General features: G+C 37.0%; 1 long non-coding RNA gene across 1 annotated transcript; it reads right to left on the bottom strand.

The window, feature by feature from the left end:
- Window positions 1-5565: 5565 nt before the first annotated feature.
- On the bottom strand, window positions 5566-11472 carry LOC139136070 (uncharacterized). The gene is made up of 5 exons (XR_011553092.1): window positions 11403-11472; window positions 10759-10863; window positions 10498-10607; window positions 8474-8781; window positions 5566-6569 (listed from the first exon to the last, which is right to left on the bottom strand). It is a non-coding gene; the product is annotated as an uncharacterized lncRNA (long non-coding RNA).
- Between the last annotated feature and the right edge of the window lie 53 nt (window positions 11473-11525).

Below are 11525 nucleotides of genomic sequence, written 5' to 3'. Positions count from 1 at the left end.
GAAAGATTTTATCATGTATTAAATGCTAGGGTAAACCTGTTGAGCACGAGGCTGTTACATACAAGATTGACATGTGATAATTTATTATTTTCTATGAGTTGGCTGTATTACGGTCACTGGCATCGGAAAACTAGCATTTTAAAAGTAAACTGTTTGACCTTACAAAAGAGAGTGCCGAGCCGCTATCTTAATTTCAGCATCATTATTATCAGCTGGGCACATATATTTGTATAGAGATGTATGCGTGATACACGAGCATGTTACTAAAAGAGTCTACATCAATCTTGTCTTGCCCTTAATAGCTTTAAAAATATACTTATGTTTTTACGACTTTATGATAAGTGAACAAATTTTCCATGGAACTGCTGCTTGAACCTATTTATTTCCCTGTAAAATTACGAAGAACACGATTGGAACTAATTTGGAATAATTGGATGGTGAAGTCATGTCGATTTAATCTACAAATGTTATCTCATCTGCTTTTCTTTTTATATTACACACTTGTTTTCATGAGTAATTTAAGATATTGTAAAATTCAACAATATTGCACCTACCACTTTCGTGAAATTTGCAAAATATGAAAATCTAATTATCCCAACTTAGTTCCAATTGTGTTAAAGTCCAAAGTTAGTGATTGAAAGTCACTATTGACTACAAAAATTGCGTTTTTCATTCACATATTGGATCTTCCTATTTTTCAAATTTCTCAAAATTGTTAGGTGTCATATAGCTTAATGTTGCAATATTACATATTACCCTTAAAAACAAGTGTGTAACTTAAATAGAACGTTAGATGAGGTTATAGTTGAAGTTTAAATTGACATTACCCTACCATCCAATTATCTCAAATTAGTTCCAATCGTGTTTACAACATAAATATCCATCTACCTTGAACAATTATCAAAACATGTGAACATGTCCTTCGAGTTGTCGGCTGAATATTCTGGATTATGATATACCAATATGTCACTTGTTCGTCACTTATTTGTTAACTCTGCCTGACATGGAGGTTGTAGGTCAAGTCCAATTCAGACATATCCCGTATCTTGTCCTTCGGCAACAGTTATTTTCTGGATTACCAATTACCAATCAAAGATACCAATTTTAGCTTATCTTCTTATAATACATCAATCAAAGTTTCAGCAAATACTACCTGACTATTCTCCCTTATATTTATGATATTAAATGACGTCGGAACTAAACAGGAGCAGAATGCTACTTTTTCAAAAAACGCTGCATTGACCTCTTAAACCTAGCAAGTTCCAGGAGACTTCGCCGTTCCTATGAGCATACACAGACACTGCGAAAGGAAAACATGGTGTATTTATCTGACACAAACAATAGAGATCAATTAAAGAGACCTTCGGTAATTGCTCCCCTAGAAGTTGAGATAAAAACAATTAGAGTGGTCTGAAGCAGACTCACTCTGACTTTGGTTATGATGATAGTATTACTGTAATTTGTCAGAGTGTCTGTCTGAAGCAGACTCACTCAGACTTTAGTTATGATGATTGTATTACTGTATTTGTCAGAGTGTCTGTCTGAAGCAGACTCACTCAGACCTTGGTTATGATGTTAGTATCACTGTGTTTGTCAATCTCGTTGCACTTTGCTAACATGGCCAAAGAACTTGTGTAGTTCCCATTAACACTTTCACTGCGTAATTAATTTTTATACGTCCATTCCTGTGTGTAGTTTTCTATGGCCATATGGCCTTATAAATATTGGTTTACATGCATGAGCTGTATCTTTGTAATTATAAGAGTTTTCGGGACAATTTTTTCAGTGAGTATTGCAATATGACAGAGCATCATAAAAATGAACAAAAGGTCATGTGACACACCTAGAAGGCCATGTGATCATGGCGGCCATATTGGATTTTAACCAAAAAAGAAATGTTGCATGTTTTATTATTTCAACATATAAATGTATTTTTGTCAGTGTAACACTTTAAAAATTACTACTTACGTTTTATTAACTCACATTCAGTAGGGGGAACACCTACTCTAAAACATATTCCACATAAATGAGGTTAATATGCATATTTATTACAAGTTCATCTTCGAACAACAGGTAACATCTGACATTCAAATGAGAGCGATAAGCTTATATACTGGTAGCTAGTCTGATGTGTAATTGTCATTGATAGATTGATGTTGTACAACATCCTCAGGATACCCCATTAACGTTTGTGACGTCGGTCACCGACCCTTTGTTGCATTTTTCTCTCAGCATGCTCAGCTGGCCTACCTTCCTGTCTTGCTTGCAATCTCTGTCTTTGCTCAACTGGTTCGGGAACATATTCAAGTTTGGTAATTTGAAATTGGACTTCCGCTATCTCCGTGGAGTTCAGTTTCATGATCAGTGACAATTCCACTATTAGTGTCCAGTAAAACATGCTCAAGGGCTTAGTCGTTGTTAAACTGTGCCCGTGTCGCCATTTTTAAATACTTTCTGACAGAAAAACAACAACTGATCACACGATCCTTACAAATTACGGCGAGAAATGACCGAGTATGGCGGCATTTTTTTACAAATTTGGCGTGCATGCTCATTTAGGTTTGACCTCTTCCTCGTACGCCAAGCTAGGCTTGAGGAAATAGTCAATAAACATGATGTAGATCAGACAAAGCCAACGTATATCTAACGCATATAAACGCGTACGTTCTTGGCGGGATTGCTGTTAAAGTTAACATAGTGCAATATAATTTGCAAAGCAAACAGAGACCTTAAACTTAATTCAAGAATGTTTGAAAATATCATTTTCAACCAGATTTTTTCTACAATTTGAACCACTTTCTGAAAATGAATGACATATTTGTACTTACATCTGTTAGGTTTCCAGGAAAGTAAGCTAAAGTTCTTTATGATATCAAATTTATCTGACGACCGAGGAAGGGGTCTCGGAATGTTTTGGTCAAATGCTTATCAAACTCCAATGACTCGTAATGACTACTCCTGTAATTTTTCCTGCCTTTTTTGCTCACGTGTTCACACATGTGGGCTAATGTTATAGCGATGTCTCACTGTCTGTCCTGTGTGTGTCTGTGTGTGTGTCTGTCTCTCTATCTGTTTACACGATAACTCAAAAACGCCTGGAGAGATTCAAGTCAGATTTGGTAGACAGGTACCATATGCTACTTGCTAGAACTGATTAGATTTTGGTTAGTGTGGCTTGCATATTAATGAAGGTATGCATATGACGGTTTCCCTATGGAGACAGTAATGACAATGTCTACATATATCAAGAAATACTGCACAAAATTTCATTAAACTTTTCGTAGATGACAAACTCAGAACATTATGATTGTACTGTGAGTGTCATGTCAATTATCTGCTCATTTGCATATTTAATGAACTTTTGTATTTAGTGACATTAGTCTGAAATGCCTGCACCTATTTTAATGATACATGCTACAAATACTGATCTGATATCTAATTGTATTGTCAAGCATTGGGCAGTGTCAAGTTAATGAATAGCTCATTTGCTTATTTTATGAAGTTTTCTAATAAGTCATATAACTCCGAAATAACTGCACCCAATATGATAAAATCTGGTGCAGATACTTATCAGACAGATATCTAACTGTGGTGTAAAGCATTAAGTAGTGTAAAGTTAATTAAGAGTTCATTTGTGTATTTAATGAACTCAGTGATTAGTGATATTACTTGCAAATTACGGCACCTAATTCAGTGAAATCTTGTACAGATATTGATCTGATAAATATCTAATTGTACCGAGAAGCATTGGACAGTGTCAAGCAAATAAATATCTCATTTGCATATCTTATGAAGTTTTGTAATTAATCATATAACTCCGAAATAACTTCACCTGATTTGATGAACTCTGATGCAGATACTGATCCGACAGATATCTAACTGTGGTGTAAAGCATCTGGTAGTGTGAAGTTAATTAAGGGTTCATTTACATGTTAAATGAACTTTGTAATTAGGTAAATAACTCTGAAGTTACTGCACCAAATTTGGTGATACGTGCTACAGATATTGATCTGACAAATATCTAATTGTGCTATGAAACATTGAAAAGTGTCAAGTTCATTAAGGGTTCATTTGCATATTCAATGAACTTTGTAATTAGTGATATTACTTTAAAATAACAGTATTAAATTTAATGTTGATCTGATAGATATCTAATTGTCCAATGAAGCATTGAGCAGTGTCACGCTAATATACAGCTAATTTGCATATTACATTCATTTTTAATTAGTGATTTAACTCTGGGAGTAGTGTGCGAAAGTTGAGTAAACCTGCTACGTATAGTGACCTGAGAGATGTCTTGTTGTTCTATGAAGCGCACTATTATTGATGAAAATTATGTTGTTGAAAAACATTCTGTTCTCATCTGGTTCTTTTTATGCTCTCTCTCACTCATCTTTTTTGTCTCTCTTCCAATTTTTAATTCTTAAGATCTTATTGGGCTTGCTTTTTAAGCTCTACGTTAGACTCAAACTTGTGGTGTCAGCGTGATACCTGCCCATTAGCTCTTACCACTAAAAATTCGAGCATACACAATAGAGTTTCTCTGCTCTCTATCATTTGAGCAAGACCTAGGTCCTGAAAGTCAGATATCATTGTGTGTTTTGGGCATCATATCCGTGGAGTGTTGCCAGTCAAAAAGTGAACAACAGCGCATAGAGAGCAAGCTATGGTCTCTTCAAATATTATGTTAGAAATTTATCTAAAACATTAGGAGACATGCATTTTCCTAGGTGGCTCAACTTATGGTGAGCGGTAAATCATTTCACTTGGATTCCAATCTACCATCAATATTGAAGATAAAGGTAATAACTTATCTGCCCGTGCCGTTAAAAAGATCTATGCTTGTTTTTCATTTCAACCCCAGTCCCTCTTTAAACGCTGTATAAACGTTACCTCACGATTGATTTTGTCGCGAAATAAATTCTTGAATTGGTTGAATGCTGAAATAGTAACAACTTCTCTGAACAAGTGAACCGCTGTTTCTACCGGTTTACTCCGAAGGTGTCAGTTGTTTGTAATTCCGAGTAAAGGTAGGATTTATAGAGGGTATGTCTTTGAAAAAAATATATTAACGTTAAATTCAGTGTATAGCCACAGTTTGGTATTGTAAATTTTTGGAAAAAAAGGTCCCACGATTCGACGCCTTACACTCAGTTTGTTTGTTTTTTTAATTGTCGGTTATGACAGTGTGAGGTTTCGAATTATCACGATAAAAGTCAACTGCAAATTAATTCAATATTAGTTTTCAGACCTTCAGCTAATAATTAAGGGCTAATGTGCAGCATTGAATAAGTTGTTATCCAATTAGGTAGCGGAATCTTACCAATATAATTAAAACAATACAAATAGACTCCATAAGTCGCTGTGAATAGTGACAATGGATCAATCAGAGAAAGCACTTATTCAATGCTGCACATCAGCAGATAATTAAAAGTAAATATATAGTTGTTAACAGATAGCTGAGGACACTGCTCTAGGAACAGTTGTCCGGGGCAGAGGGACGGGCGAATGAGTATATCGACCAAACCAACAAATTTCTTAGAATAGATTTTACTTGTGTATAACCAGAGTAATAAAATGGAAAAGAACAAAATGTACGACAGCTCAGTAGCATTGAAAATAGCAGGAGTACGAACTACATTTGATAGAAACCTGATTTTATTTTTTCTCATGTAAATACTATCAATATAATTTAGGTACAGCCAACTTCCGAAATGCTATAAATATAGATTTCCATCTTTCTATATATTTACTTACTTTACTTTATATGTTATGCATATTTACATCACATTTAAATGCTTCAGTCTGTCCATAAAGCAGAAGCAAATATTTCAAATATATTGGAAATATTTCAAAGTCTATTAAGTTAAGAGGAATACATGAAATTAGATTTAATTTGAACAGGTAAATCGCATCAGAATGCTAGGTTAAACAAAACAGTAAATTCAAAGCAATTTTAGGAATGACATACCGAAATTTGAAATTCAATGACTTGACATGTACACAGACGTATAAACCCATGAGAAAGAATTTAAACTGCCATATGTAAGTGAATTGCATCGGAGAAGAGATGAAATGTAAAGTAAAATAAAAAATTTCAAGGGAAAAAGTTCATATGTCAGCTAATATTATTTCTTCGTCACGTGCTATATACAATTGTTCACTTGTTCACTTATCCCAATATTTTAAAATGTCAAGAACACCCTCTCCAGCAGGAACAGGTAAAACATGCACCTGAGAGTTCCCTCACTTACGACAAAGTCACTTAGTATTTGCATACAATCTAGTATGTATAAATACAACGCAAGTCAGTCCAAGTCCATTTCTGAATATCTACAACAACAAGAACAAGGCATCCTAGTAATCCATAATATGTATAATCTCGATATAAACAACTTGCTTTCCAATCTTCAACGTTTTCTTGCTAGCAGTTAATAACGGAAGAAGGGTATAGTCTATACTTGATCGCATTACATCTTTAGTTGTTTAACCGCAGGAGATTTTGTCAATAGAGGGAGCTGGCTCAGGCCTCCGAACTTGGAGATACTGCTGTATTTTACCCTGGCAGTCTGTAAGAATAAATAAATGATCAGAGTTTAAGTGAGAACAGTACAAGGTAGACTGGAAGATCAATCGCAGGAGCGGTTCTCTACACCCTCGAGCGACGGATCTTTCAGTCATGAGGTGCAAGGATAATTATCGTTCGCCCGGTTAAAGCGTTGAAATTCGTTTCTTCGCTTCGATAAAGTGTGTACGTGTATGTGCGATGTATGATAGTGAGCATGCGTGCATGAGTGCTTCACGAGCTCTACTACGTGTGGAGCGGTCTCGGTCAGAAGAATGTAACAACTTAGCCGGCTATTGAACCACTCTTTTTTTGGGAGTGGAGATTTAGCCGAGCGGTTCTCTCTGTGGCCTCTCCGGTAGGCGACTGATGCTGTGTGTTGTGGGTTCGGGCCCGATTGAAAACTAGCCGTATCATTACCGAAAGGGCACGTTTCATTTACGCGCTTTGGTCAACTTTAACCCTTTATCTACCAAGTTCATAATTCACCATCAGTTCAAGCTGGTTAAACTTTGTAAAACAAAACATCTTCCATATTGTGTATTTTAACAAAAATGTGAAGATTTGAAGGTCCCTGAAGACAGAGATACTATGAACATGCTTTTAACAGACTAAAGATGCCATAACACACCTAGCCATGGCCATTGGGTGAAAATACATATGGTTTTGGCTCAATTTTTTTACTGACTTGGCAGACGGGGAAGTGATACTGTTTGGTAAGAAAAGGGTTAAGATTTTCGCAAACTCTTTTCTCATTTTCCAAGTATTATGTATGATACACCCATGTCCTTCGTGAGCCAGATCATAAAAGCAGGACCTAGGTGCAGTGCTTCGCAAGGTTATGGCTGATTGGTAGATTGTAACAATTCACAACAACTTCAGGAGTCTGAAACTGAAGGCTTCTGTGAAGCAGATTGGCCCTTTTTGAAATTATCCGTTCATGAAAATGATAGTTTGTTATTTGTGGTCGCGACAAGTAGTCCACAAAATCGAGTTTTCGTGAAAAGGAGACTGGGAAATTATTTTCTTAAAGATTAGTGATATAGTGGCATTTTAGCAGCCTTACATAATATTGCAAGTTTTATACAAGTAGAAGTAATGTGGTTTTCACAATGGGCTGGAAGGTTGAATGCGCCTCAGGGACAGATATTCTCAAACTCATCCCAAACTTTTACAATTCTTTTCCGATATACCACCTTGTGGAGAGTTATTTTAAAGCTCTCTGTGTAAGAAAACTTTTTATCGGTTTAGTTTTCGAAATTCAAAATTTTACTATTTTTCCCAATAGGGTTAACACAGGGATGGCAGGCATTTTGAATGTTAAATATCGGTAAATCTTGGGTTATTTGTTTCTCTACTACCAAAATTTGCACTGTGACCCTGGTTTTTATTCTTGATTTTGAAAGAGAATGATTATAGGATTCCTTACGGGAAGTTTGAGCAAAAGTTTAAGTCTTTCACTTTTGAGGCACATACTTACTGCCTGAAAGCCGCAATTTTCAATCCCAGGATCTCGCATTAGTGGAGTTCTCCTCCCTGTCAAACACTTGGCCAGTACGATGTTTGATTTCTATAACATTGATTACACAAACTGATCTCAACCTTTTGTCACGTTTTGCTAATCCTGCAAACAGCATTTATGCAAGCTTTTGATTGACGGTCGGTTCAAATCGCCAACGGTCATTGATTACCCACCACAAACGCTCGAATTTCCTATAAAAATTGTCTTCCAATCGAGCTTGACTTTGAATATGACCACAGAGTTCGATCGGCAGCAACTTCGTGCTGACCGCTTGGCAGTCTGTCTGTGTTTTTGCGGCTGGGGAAAACTAAAAAGTGGCATTTTCTGGAGCGTGTGCCCACGTGTTGCCTGTTTAGTGTCTACTTACACAATGAAAGCCGCCATACCTTGCGTCCTTTAAAAAGGAAGGTCCGCCTTTAAGTTCCATTCCATTAAGTTCCGTTTGTTTAGCATTAGGTGCCTTGGTAAGGAGGGTCGCCATTATCCGCATACAGGTGATCAACTCCGCCTCTGTGTAGCCGGTGGTGCGCCCCAGCTCTGATGTCCACATGGAGTACTTGGCCTTGTCGCCGGTCATTTTGACCTTCATGGAGAGAGCAAGGGCAACTGAGGTACGCTGAGAAGGTGGGAAGGGCAGAACGCTTGTGGAGACCATTATCAAATCCGTAAGATATTTTCAAAGATCGACCACGAGCTGAAAAAAATGCATATAGATTAATATTGAAATCTTTAAGTGAGCAGATATGCAGCTTATCTTAAGTAATCCATTCTATTTCACTAATTGGATTTTAGTATGTCTTTTGAGTGCACTTCGAGTCACATCTAAAACCTGTGAGATACTCGTATTAAGAATAAATATTAAGTATGGCTAGTTTTCAATCGGGTACGAACCCACAACATACGGCATCAGTCGCCTAGCGGAGAGGCCACAGAGAGAACCGCTCGGCTAAATCTCCACTCCCAAAAAAGAGTGGTTCAATAGCCGGCTAAGTTGTTACATTCTTCTGACCGAGACCGCTCCACACGTAGTAGAGCTCGTGAAGCACTCACACACGCATGCTCACTATCACACATCGCACATACAAACTTTATCGAGGCGAAGAAACGAATTTCATCGCTTTAACTGGGCGAACGATAACCTCAGGGACAATTCTATCCACCAGCAGAGTTACCAACCCAGGGTAGAAAATACGGCTTGTTTTCAATCGGGTTCGAACCCACAACATACGGCATCAGTCGCCTAGCGGAGAGGCCACAGAGAGAACCGCTCGGCTAAATCTCCACTCCCAAAAAAGAGTGGTTCAATAGCCGGCTACGTTGTTACGATTTTCTGACTGAGACCACTCCACACGTTGTAGAGTTCGTGCAGCACTCACACACGCATGCTCACTATCACACATCGCACATACAAACTATATCGAGGCGAAGAAATGAATTTCATCGCTTTAACTGGGCGAACGATAACCTTGAGGACAATTCTAGCCACCAGCAGAGTTACCAACCAAGGGTAGAAAATACGGCTAGTTTCAATCGGGTTCGAACCCACAACATACGGCATCAGTCTCCTAGCGGAGAGGCCACAGAGAGAGCCGCTCGGCTAAATCTCCACTCCAAAAAAAGAGTGGTTCAATAGCCGGCTAAGTTGTTACAATTTTCTGACTGAGACCGCTCCACACGTTGTAGAGTTCGTGAAGCACTCACACACGCATGCTCACTATCACACATCGCACATACAAACTTTATTGAGGTGAAGAAACGAATTTCATCGCTTTAACTGGGCGATTAAGTGTTATTTCGGCATATCATGAAATAAACATTCCATCATCGGTCGTGGGGGTTGAAAAATTACTGACGAAATCTATTTGAACTTAATGATAATTTAGACTTCAAGTTGATAAAAATTTGAGGAAAGTTTCTCTATCAAATAAAATAAAATGAGGCTATAGTGAACCCTGTATAATCCCTCTGGAGACAAAATGAATTAATCGCAACTATTTTTTAGCAAACTGATGGCAGATTGTACACCAAGGAAACTGTGGATTAATCTTCGAGCTGTGACCTGTGACAGTAAAGTAACGCAATGTAAAATAAAGGGCGCAAATTTTGATGTGCCCATACTGGTGCATTGTGATCTTCATATTGAAATGCTGTTGAATTCACGTACGGGTCATAAAAATTAACACTGGTTGGATGGCAGAGGTCAAAGGACAATGTTCGTAAAATAATCATCTCCATCAACAATACACTCTTCTAATCCCATCTGGAAAGCGTTAACATGTCTTCACTGCCCAGTGAAAACAAATCATAAAAAATATGAGAAATGACAATTTAACCATACAATTTCTCAAAAAGAAATTACAAAAGGAAATAAAAAACTATTTCAAAAAGGGAGAAGCAAACTGAAACTTACCTGGTGATGAAACTTCCAATGCCGAAACTAGTCTTTGGCTTGGATTGATTATACAACGACGTGCAGGCTGGATGGACACCCTCTTGACTTACTTACTCTTCTAATCCGGTCTGGAAAAAGCATTAACAAGTGTTCAATGCCGAGTGAAAACAAAACATACAAAATATGAGAAATAACAATTTAACTATATAATTTTAAAAAAACAAATTCCAAAAGATAATTGAAACTATTTCAAATAGGGAGAAACAAACTGAAACTTACCATGTGATGGAATTTCCAATGCCGAAACTGGTCTTTGGCTCAGATCGATTATCCAACGACGTCCAGGCTGTGGGACATCCTCTTGATACAATCTTCTAATCCCATCTGGAAAAAGAGTTAAGATGTGTTCAATGCCCAGTGAAAACAAAACATACAAAATATGAGAAATAACAATTTAACTATATAATTTAAAAAAAAGAAATTCCAAAGGAAAATTGAAACTATTTCAAATAGGGAGAAGCAAATTGAATAATTTAAAAAAAAGAAAATCCAAAGGAAAATTGAAACTATTTCAAATAGGGAGAAGCAAACTGAAACTTACCAGGTGATGGAAATTCCAATGCGAAACTGGTCTTTGGCTCAGATCGATTATCCAACGACGTGCAGGCTGTAGGGACATCCTCTTGATACAATCTTCTAATCCCATCTGGAAAAAGAGTTAAGATGTGTTCAATGCCCAGTCAAAACAAAACATACAAAATATGAGAAATAACAATTTAACTATATAATTTTAAAAAAAGAAATTCCAAAGGAAAATGGTAACTATTTCAAATAGGGAGAAGCAAATTGAATAATTTTAAAAAAAGAAATTCCAAAGGAAAATTGAAACTATTTCAAATAGGGAACAGCAAACTGAAACTTACCAGGTGATGGAATTTCCAATGCCAAAACTGGTCTTTGGCTCAGATCGATTATCCAACGACGTGCAGGCTGTAGGGACATCCTCTTGATACAATCTTCTAATCCCGTCTGGAAAAAGACTTAAG

The sequence above is a fragment of the Ptychodera flava genome, chromosome 7, assembly GCF_041260155.1.
Source record: "Ptychodera flava strain L36383 chromosome 7, AS_Pfla_20210202, whole genome shotgun sequence".
Lineage (NCBI taxonomy): Eukaryota > Metazoa > Hemichordata > Enteropneusta > Ptychoderidae > Ptychodera > Ptychodera flava.
This window is presented reverse-complemented; position numbering and strand designations above follow the sequence as displayed.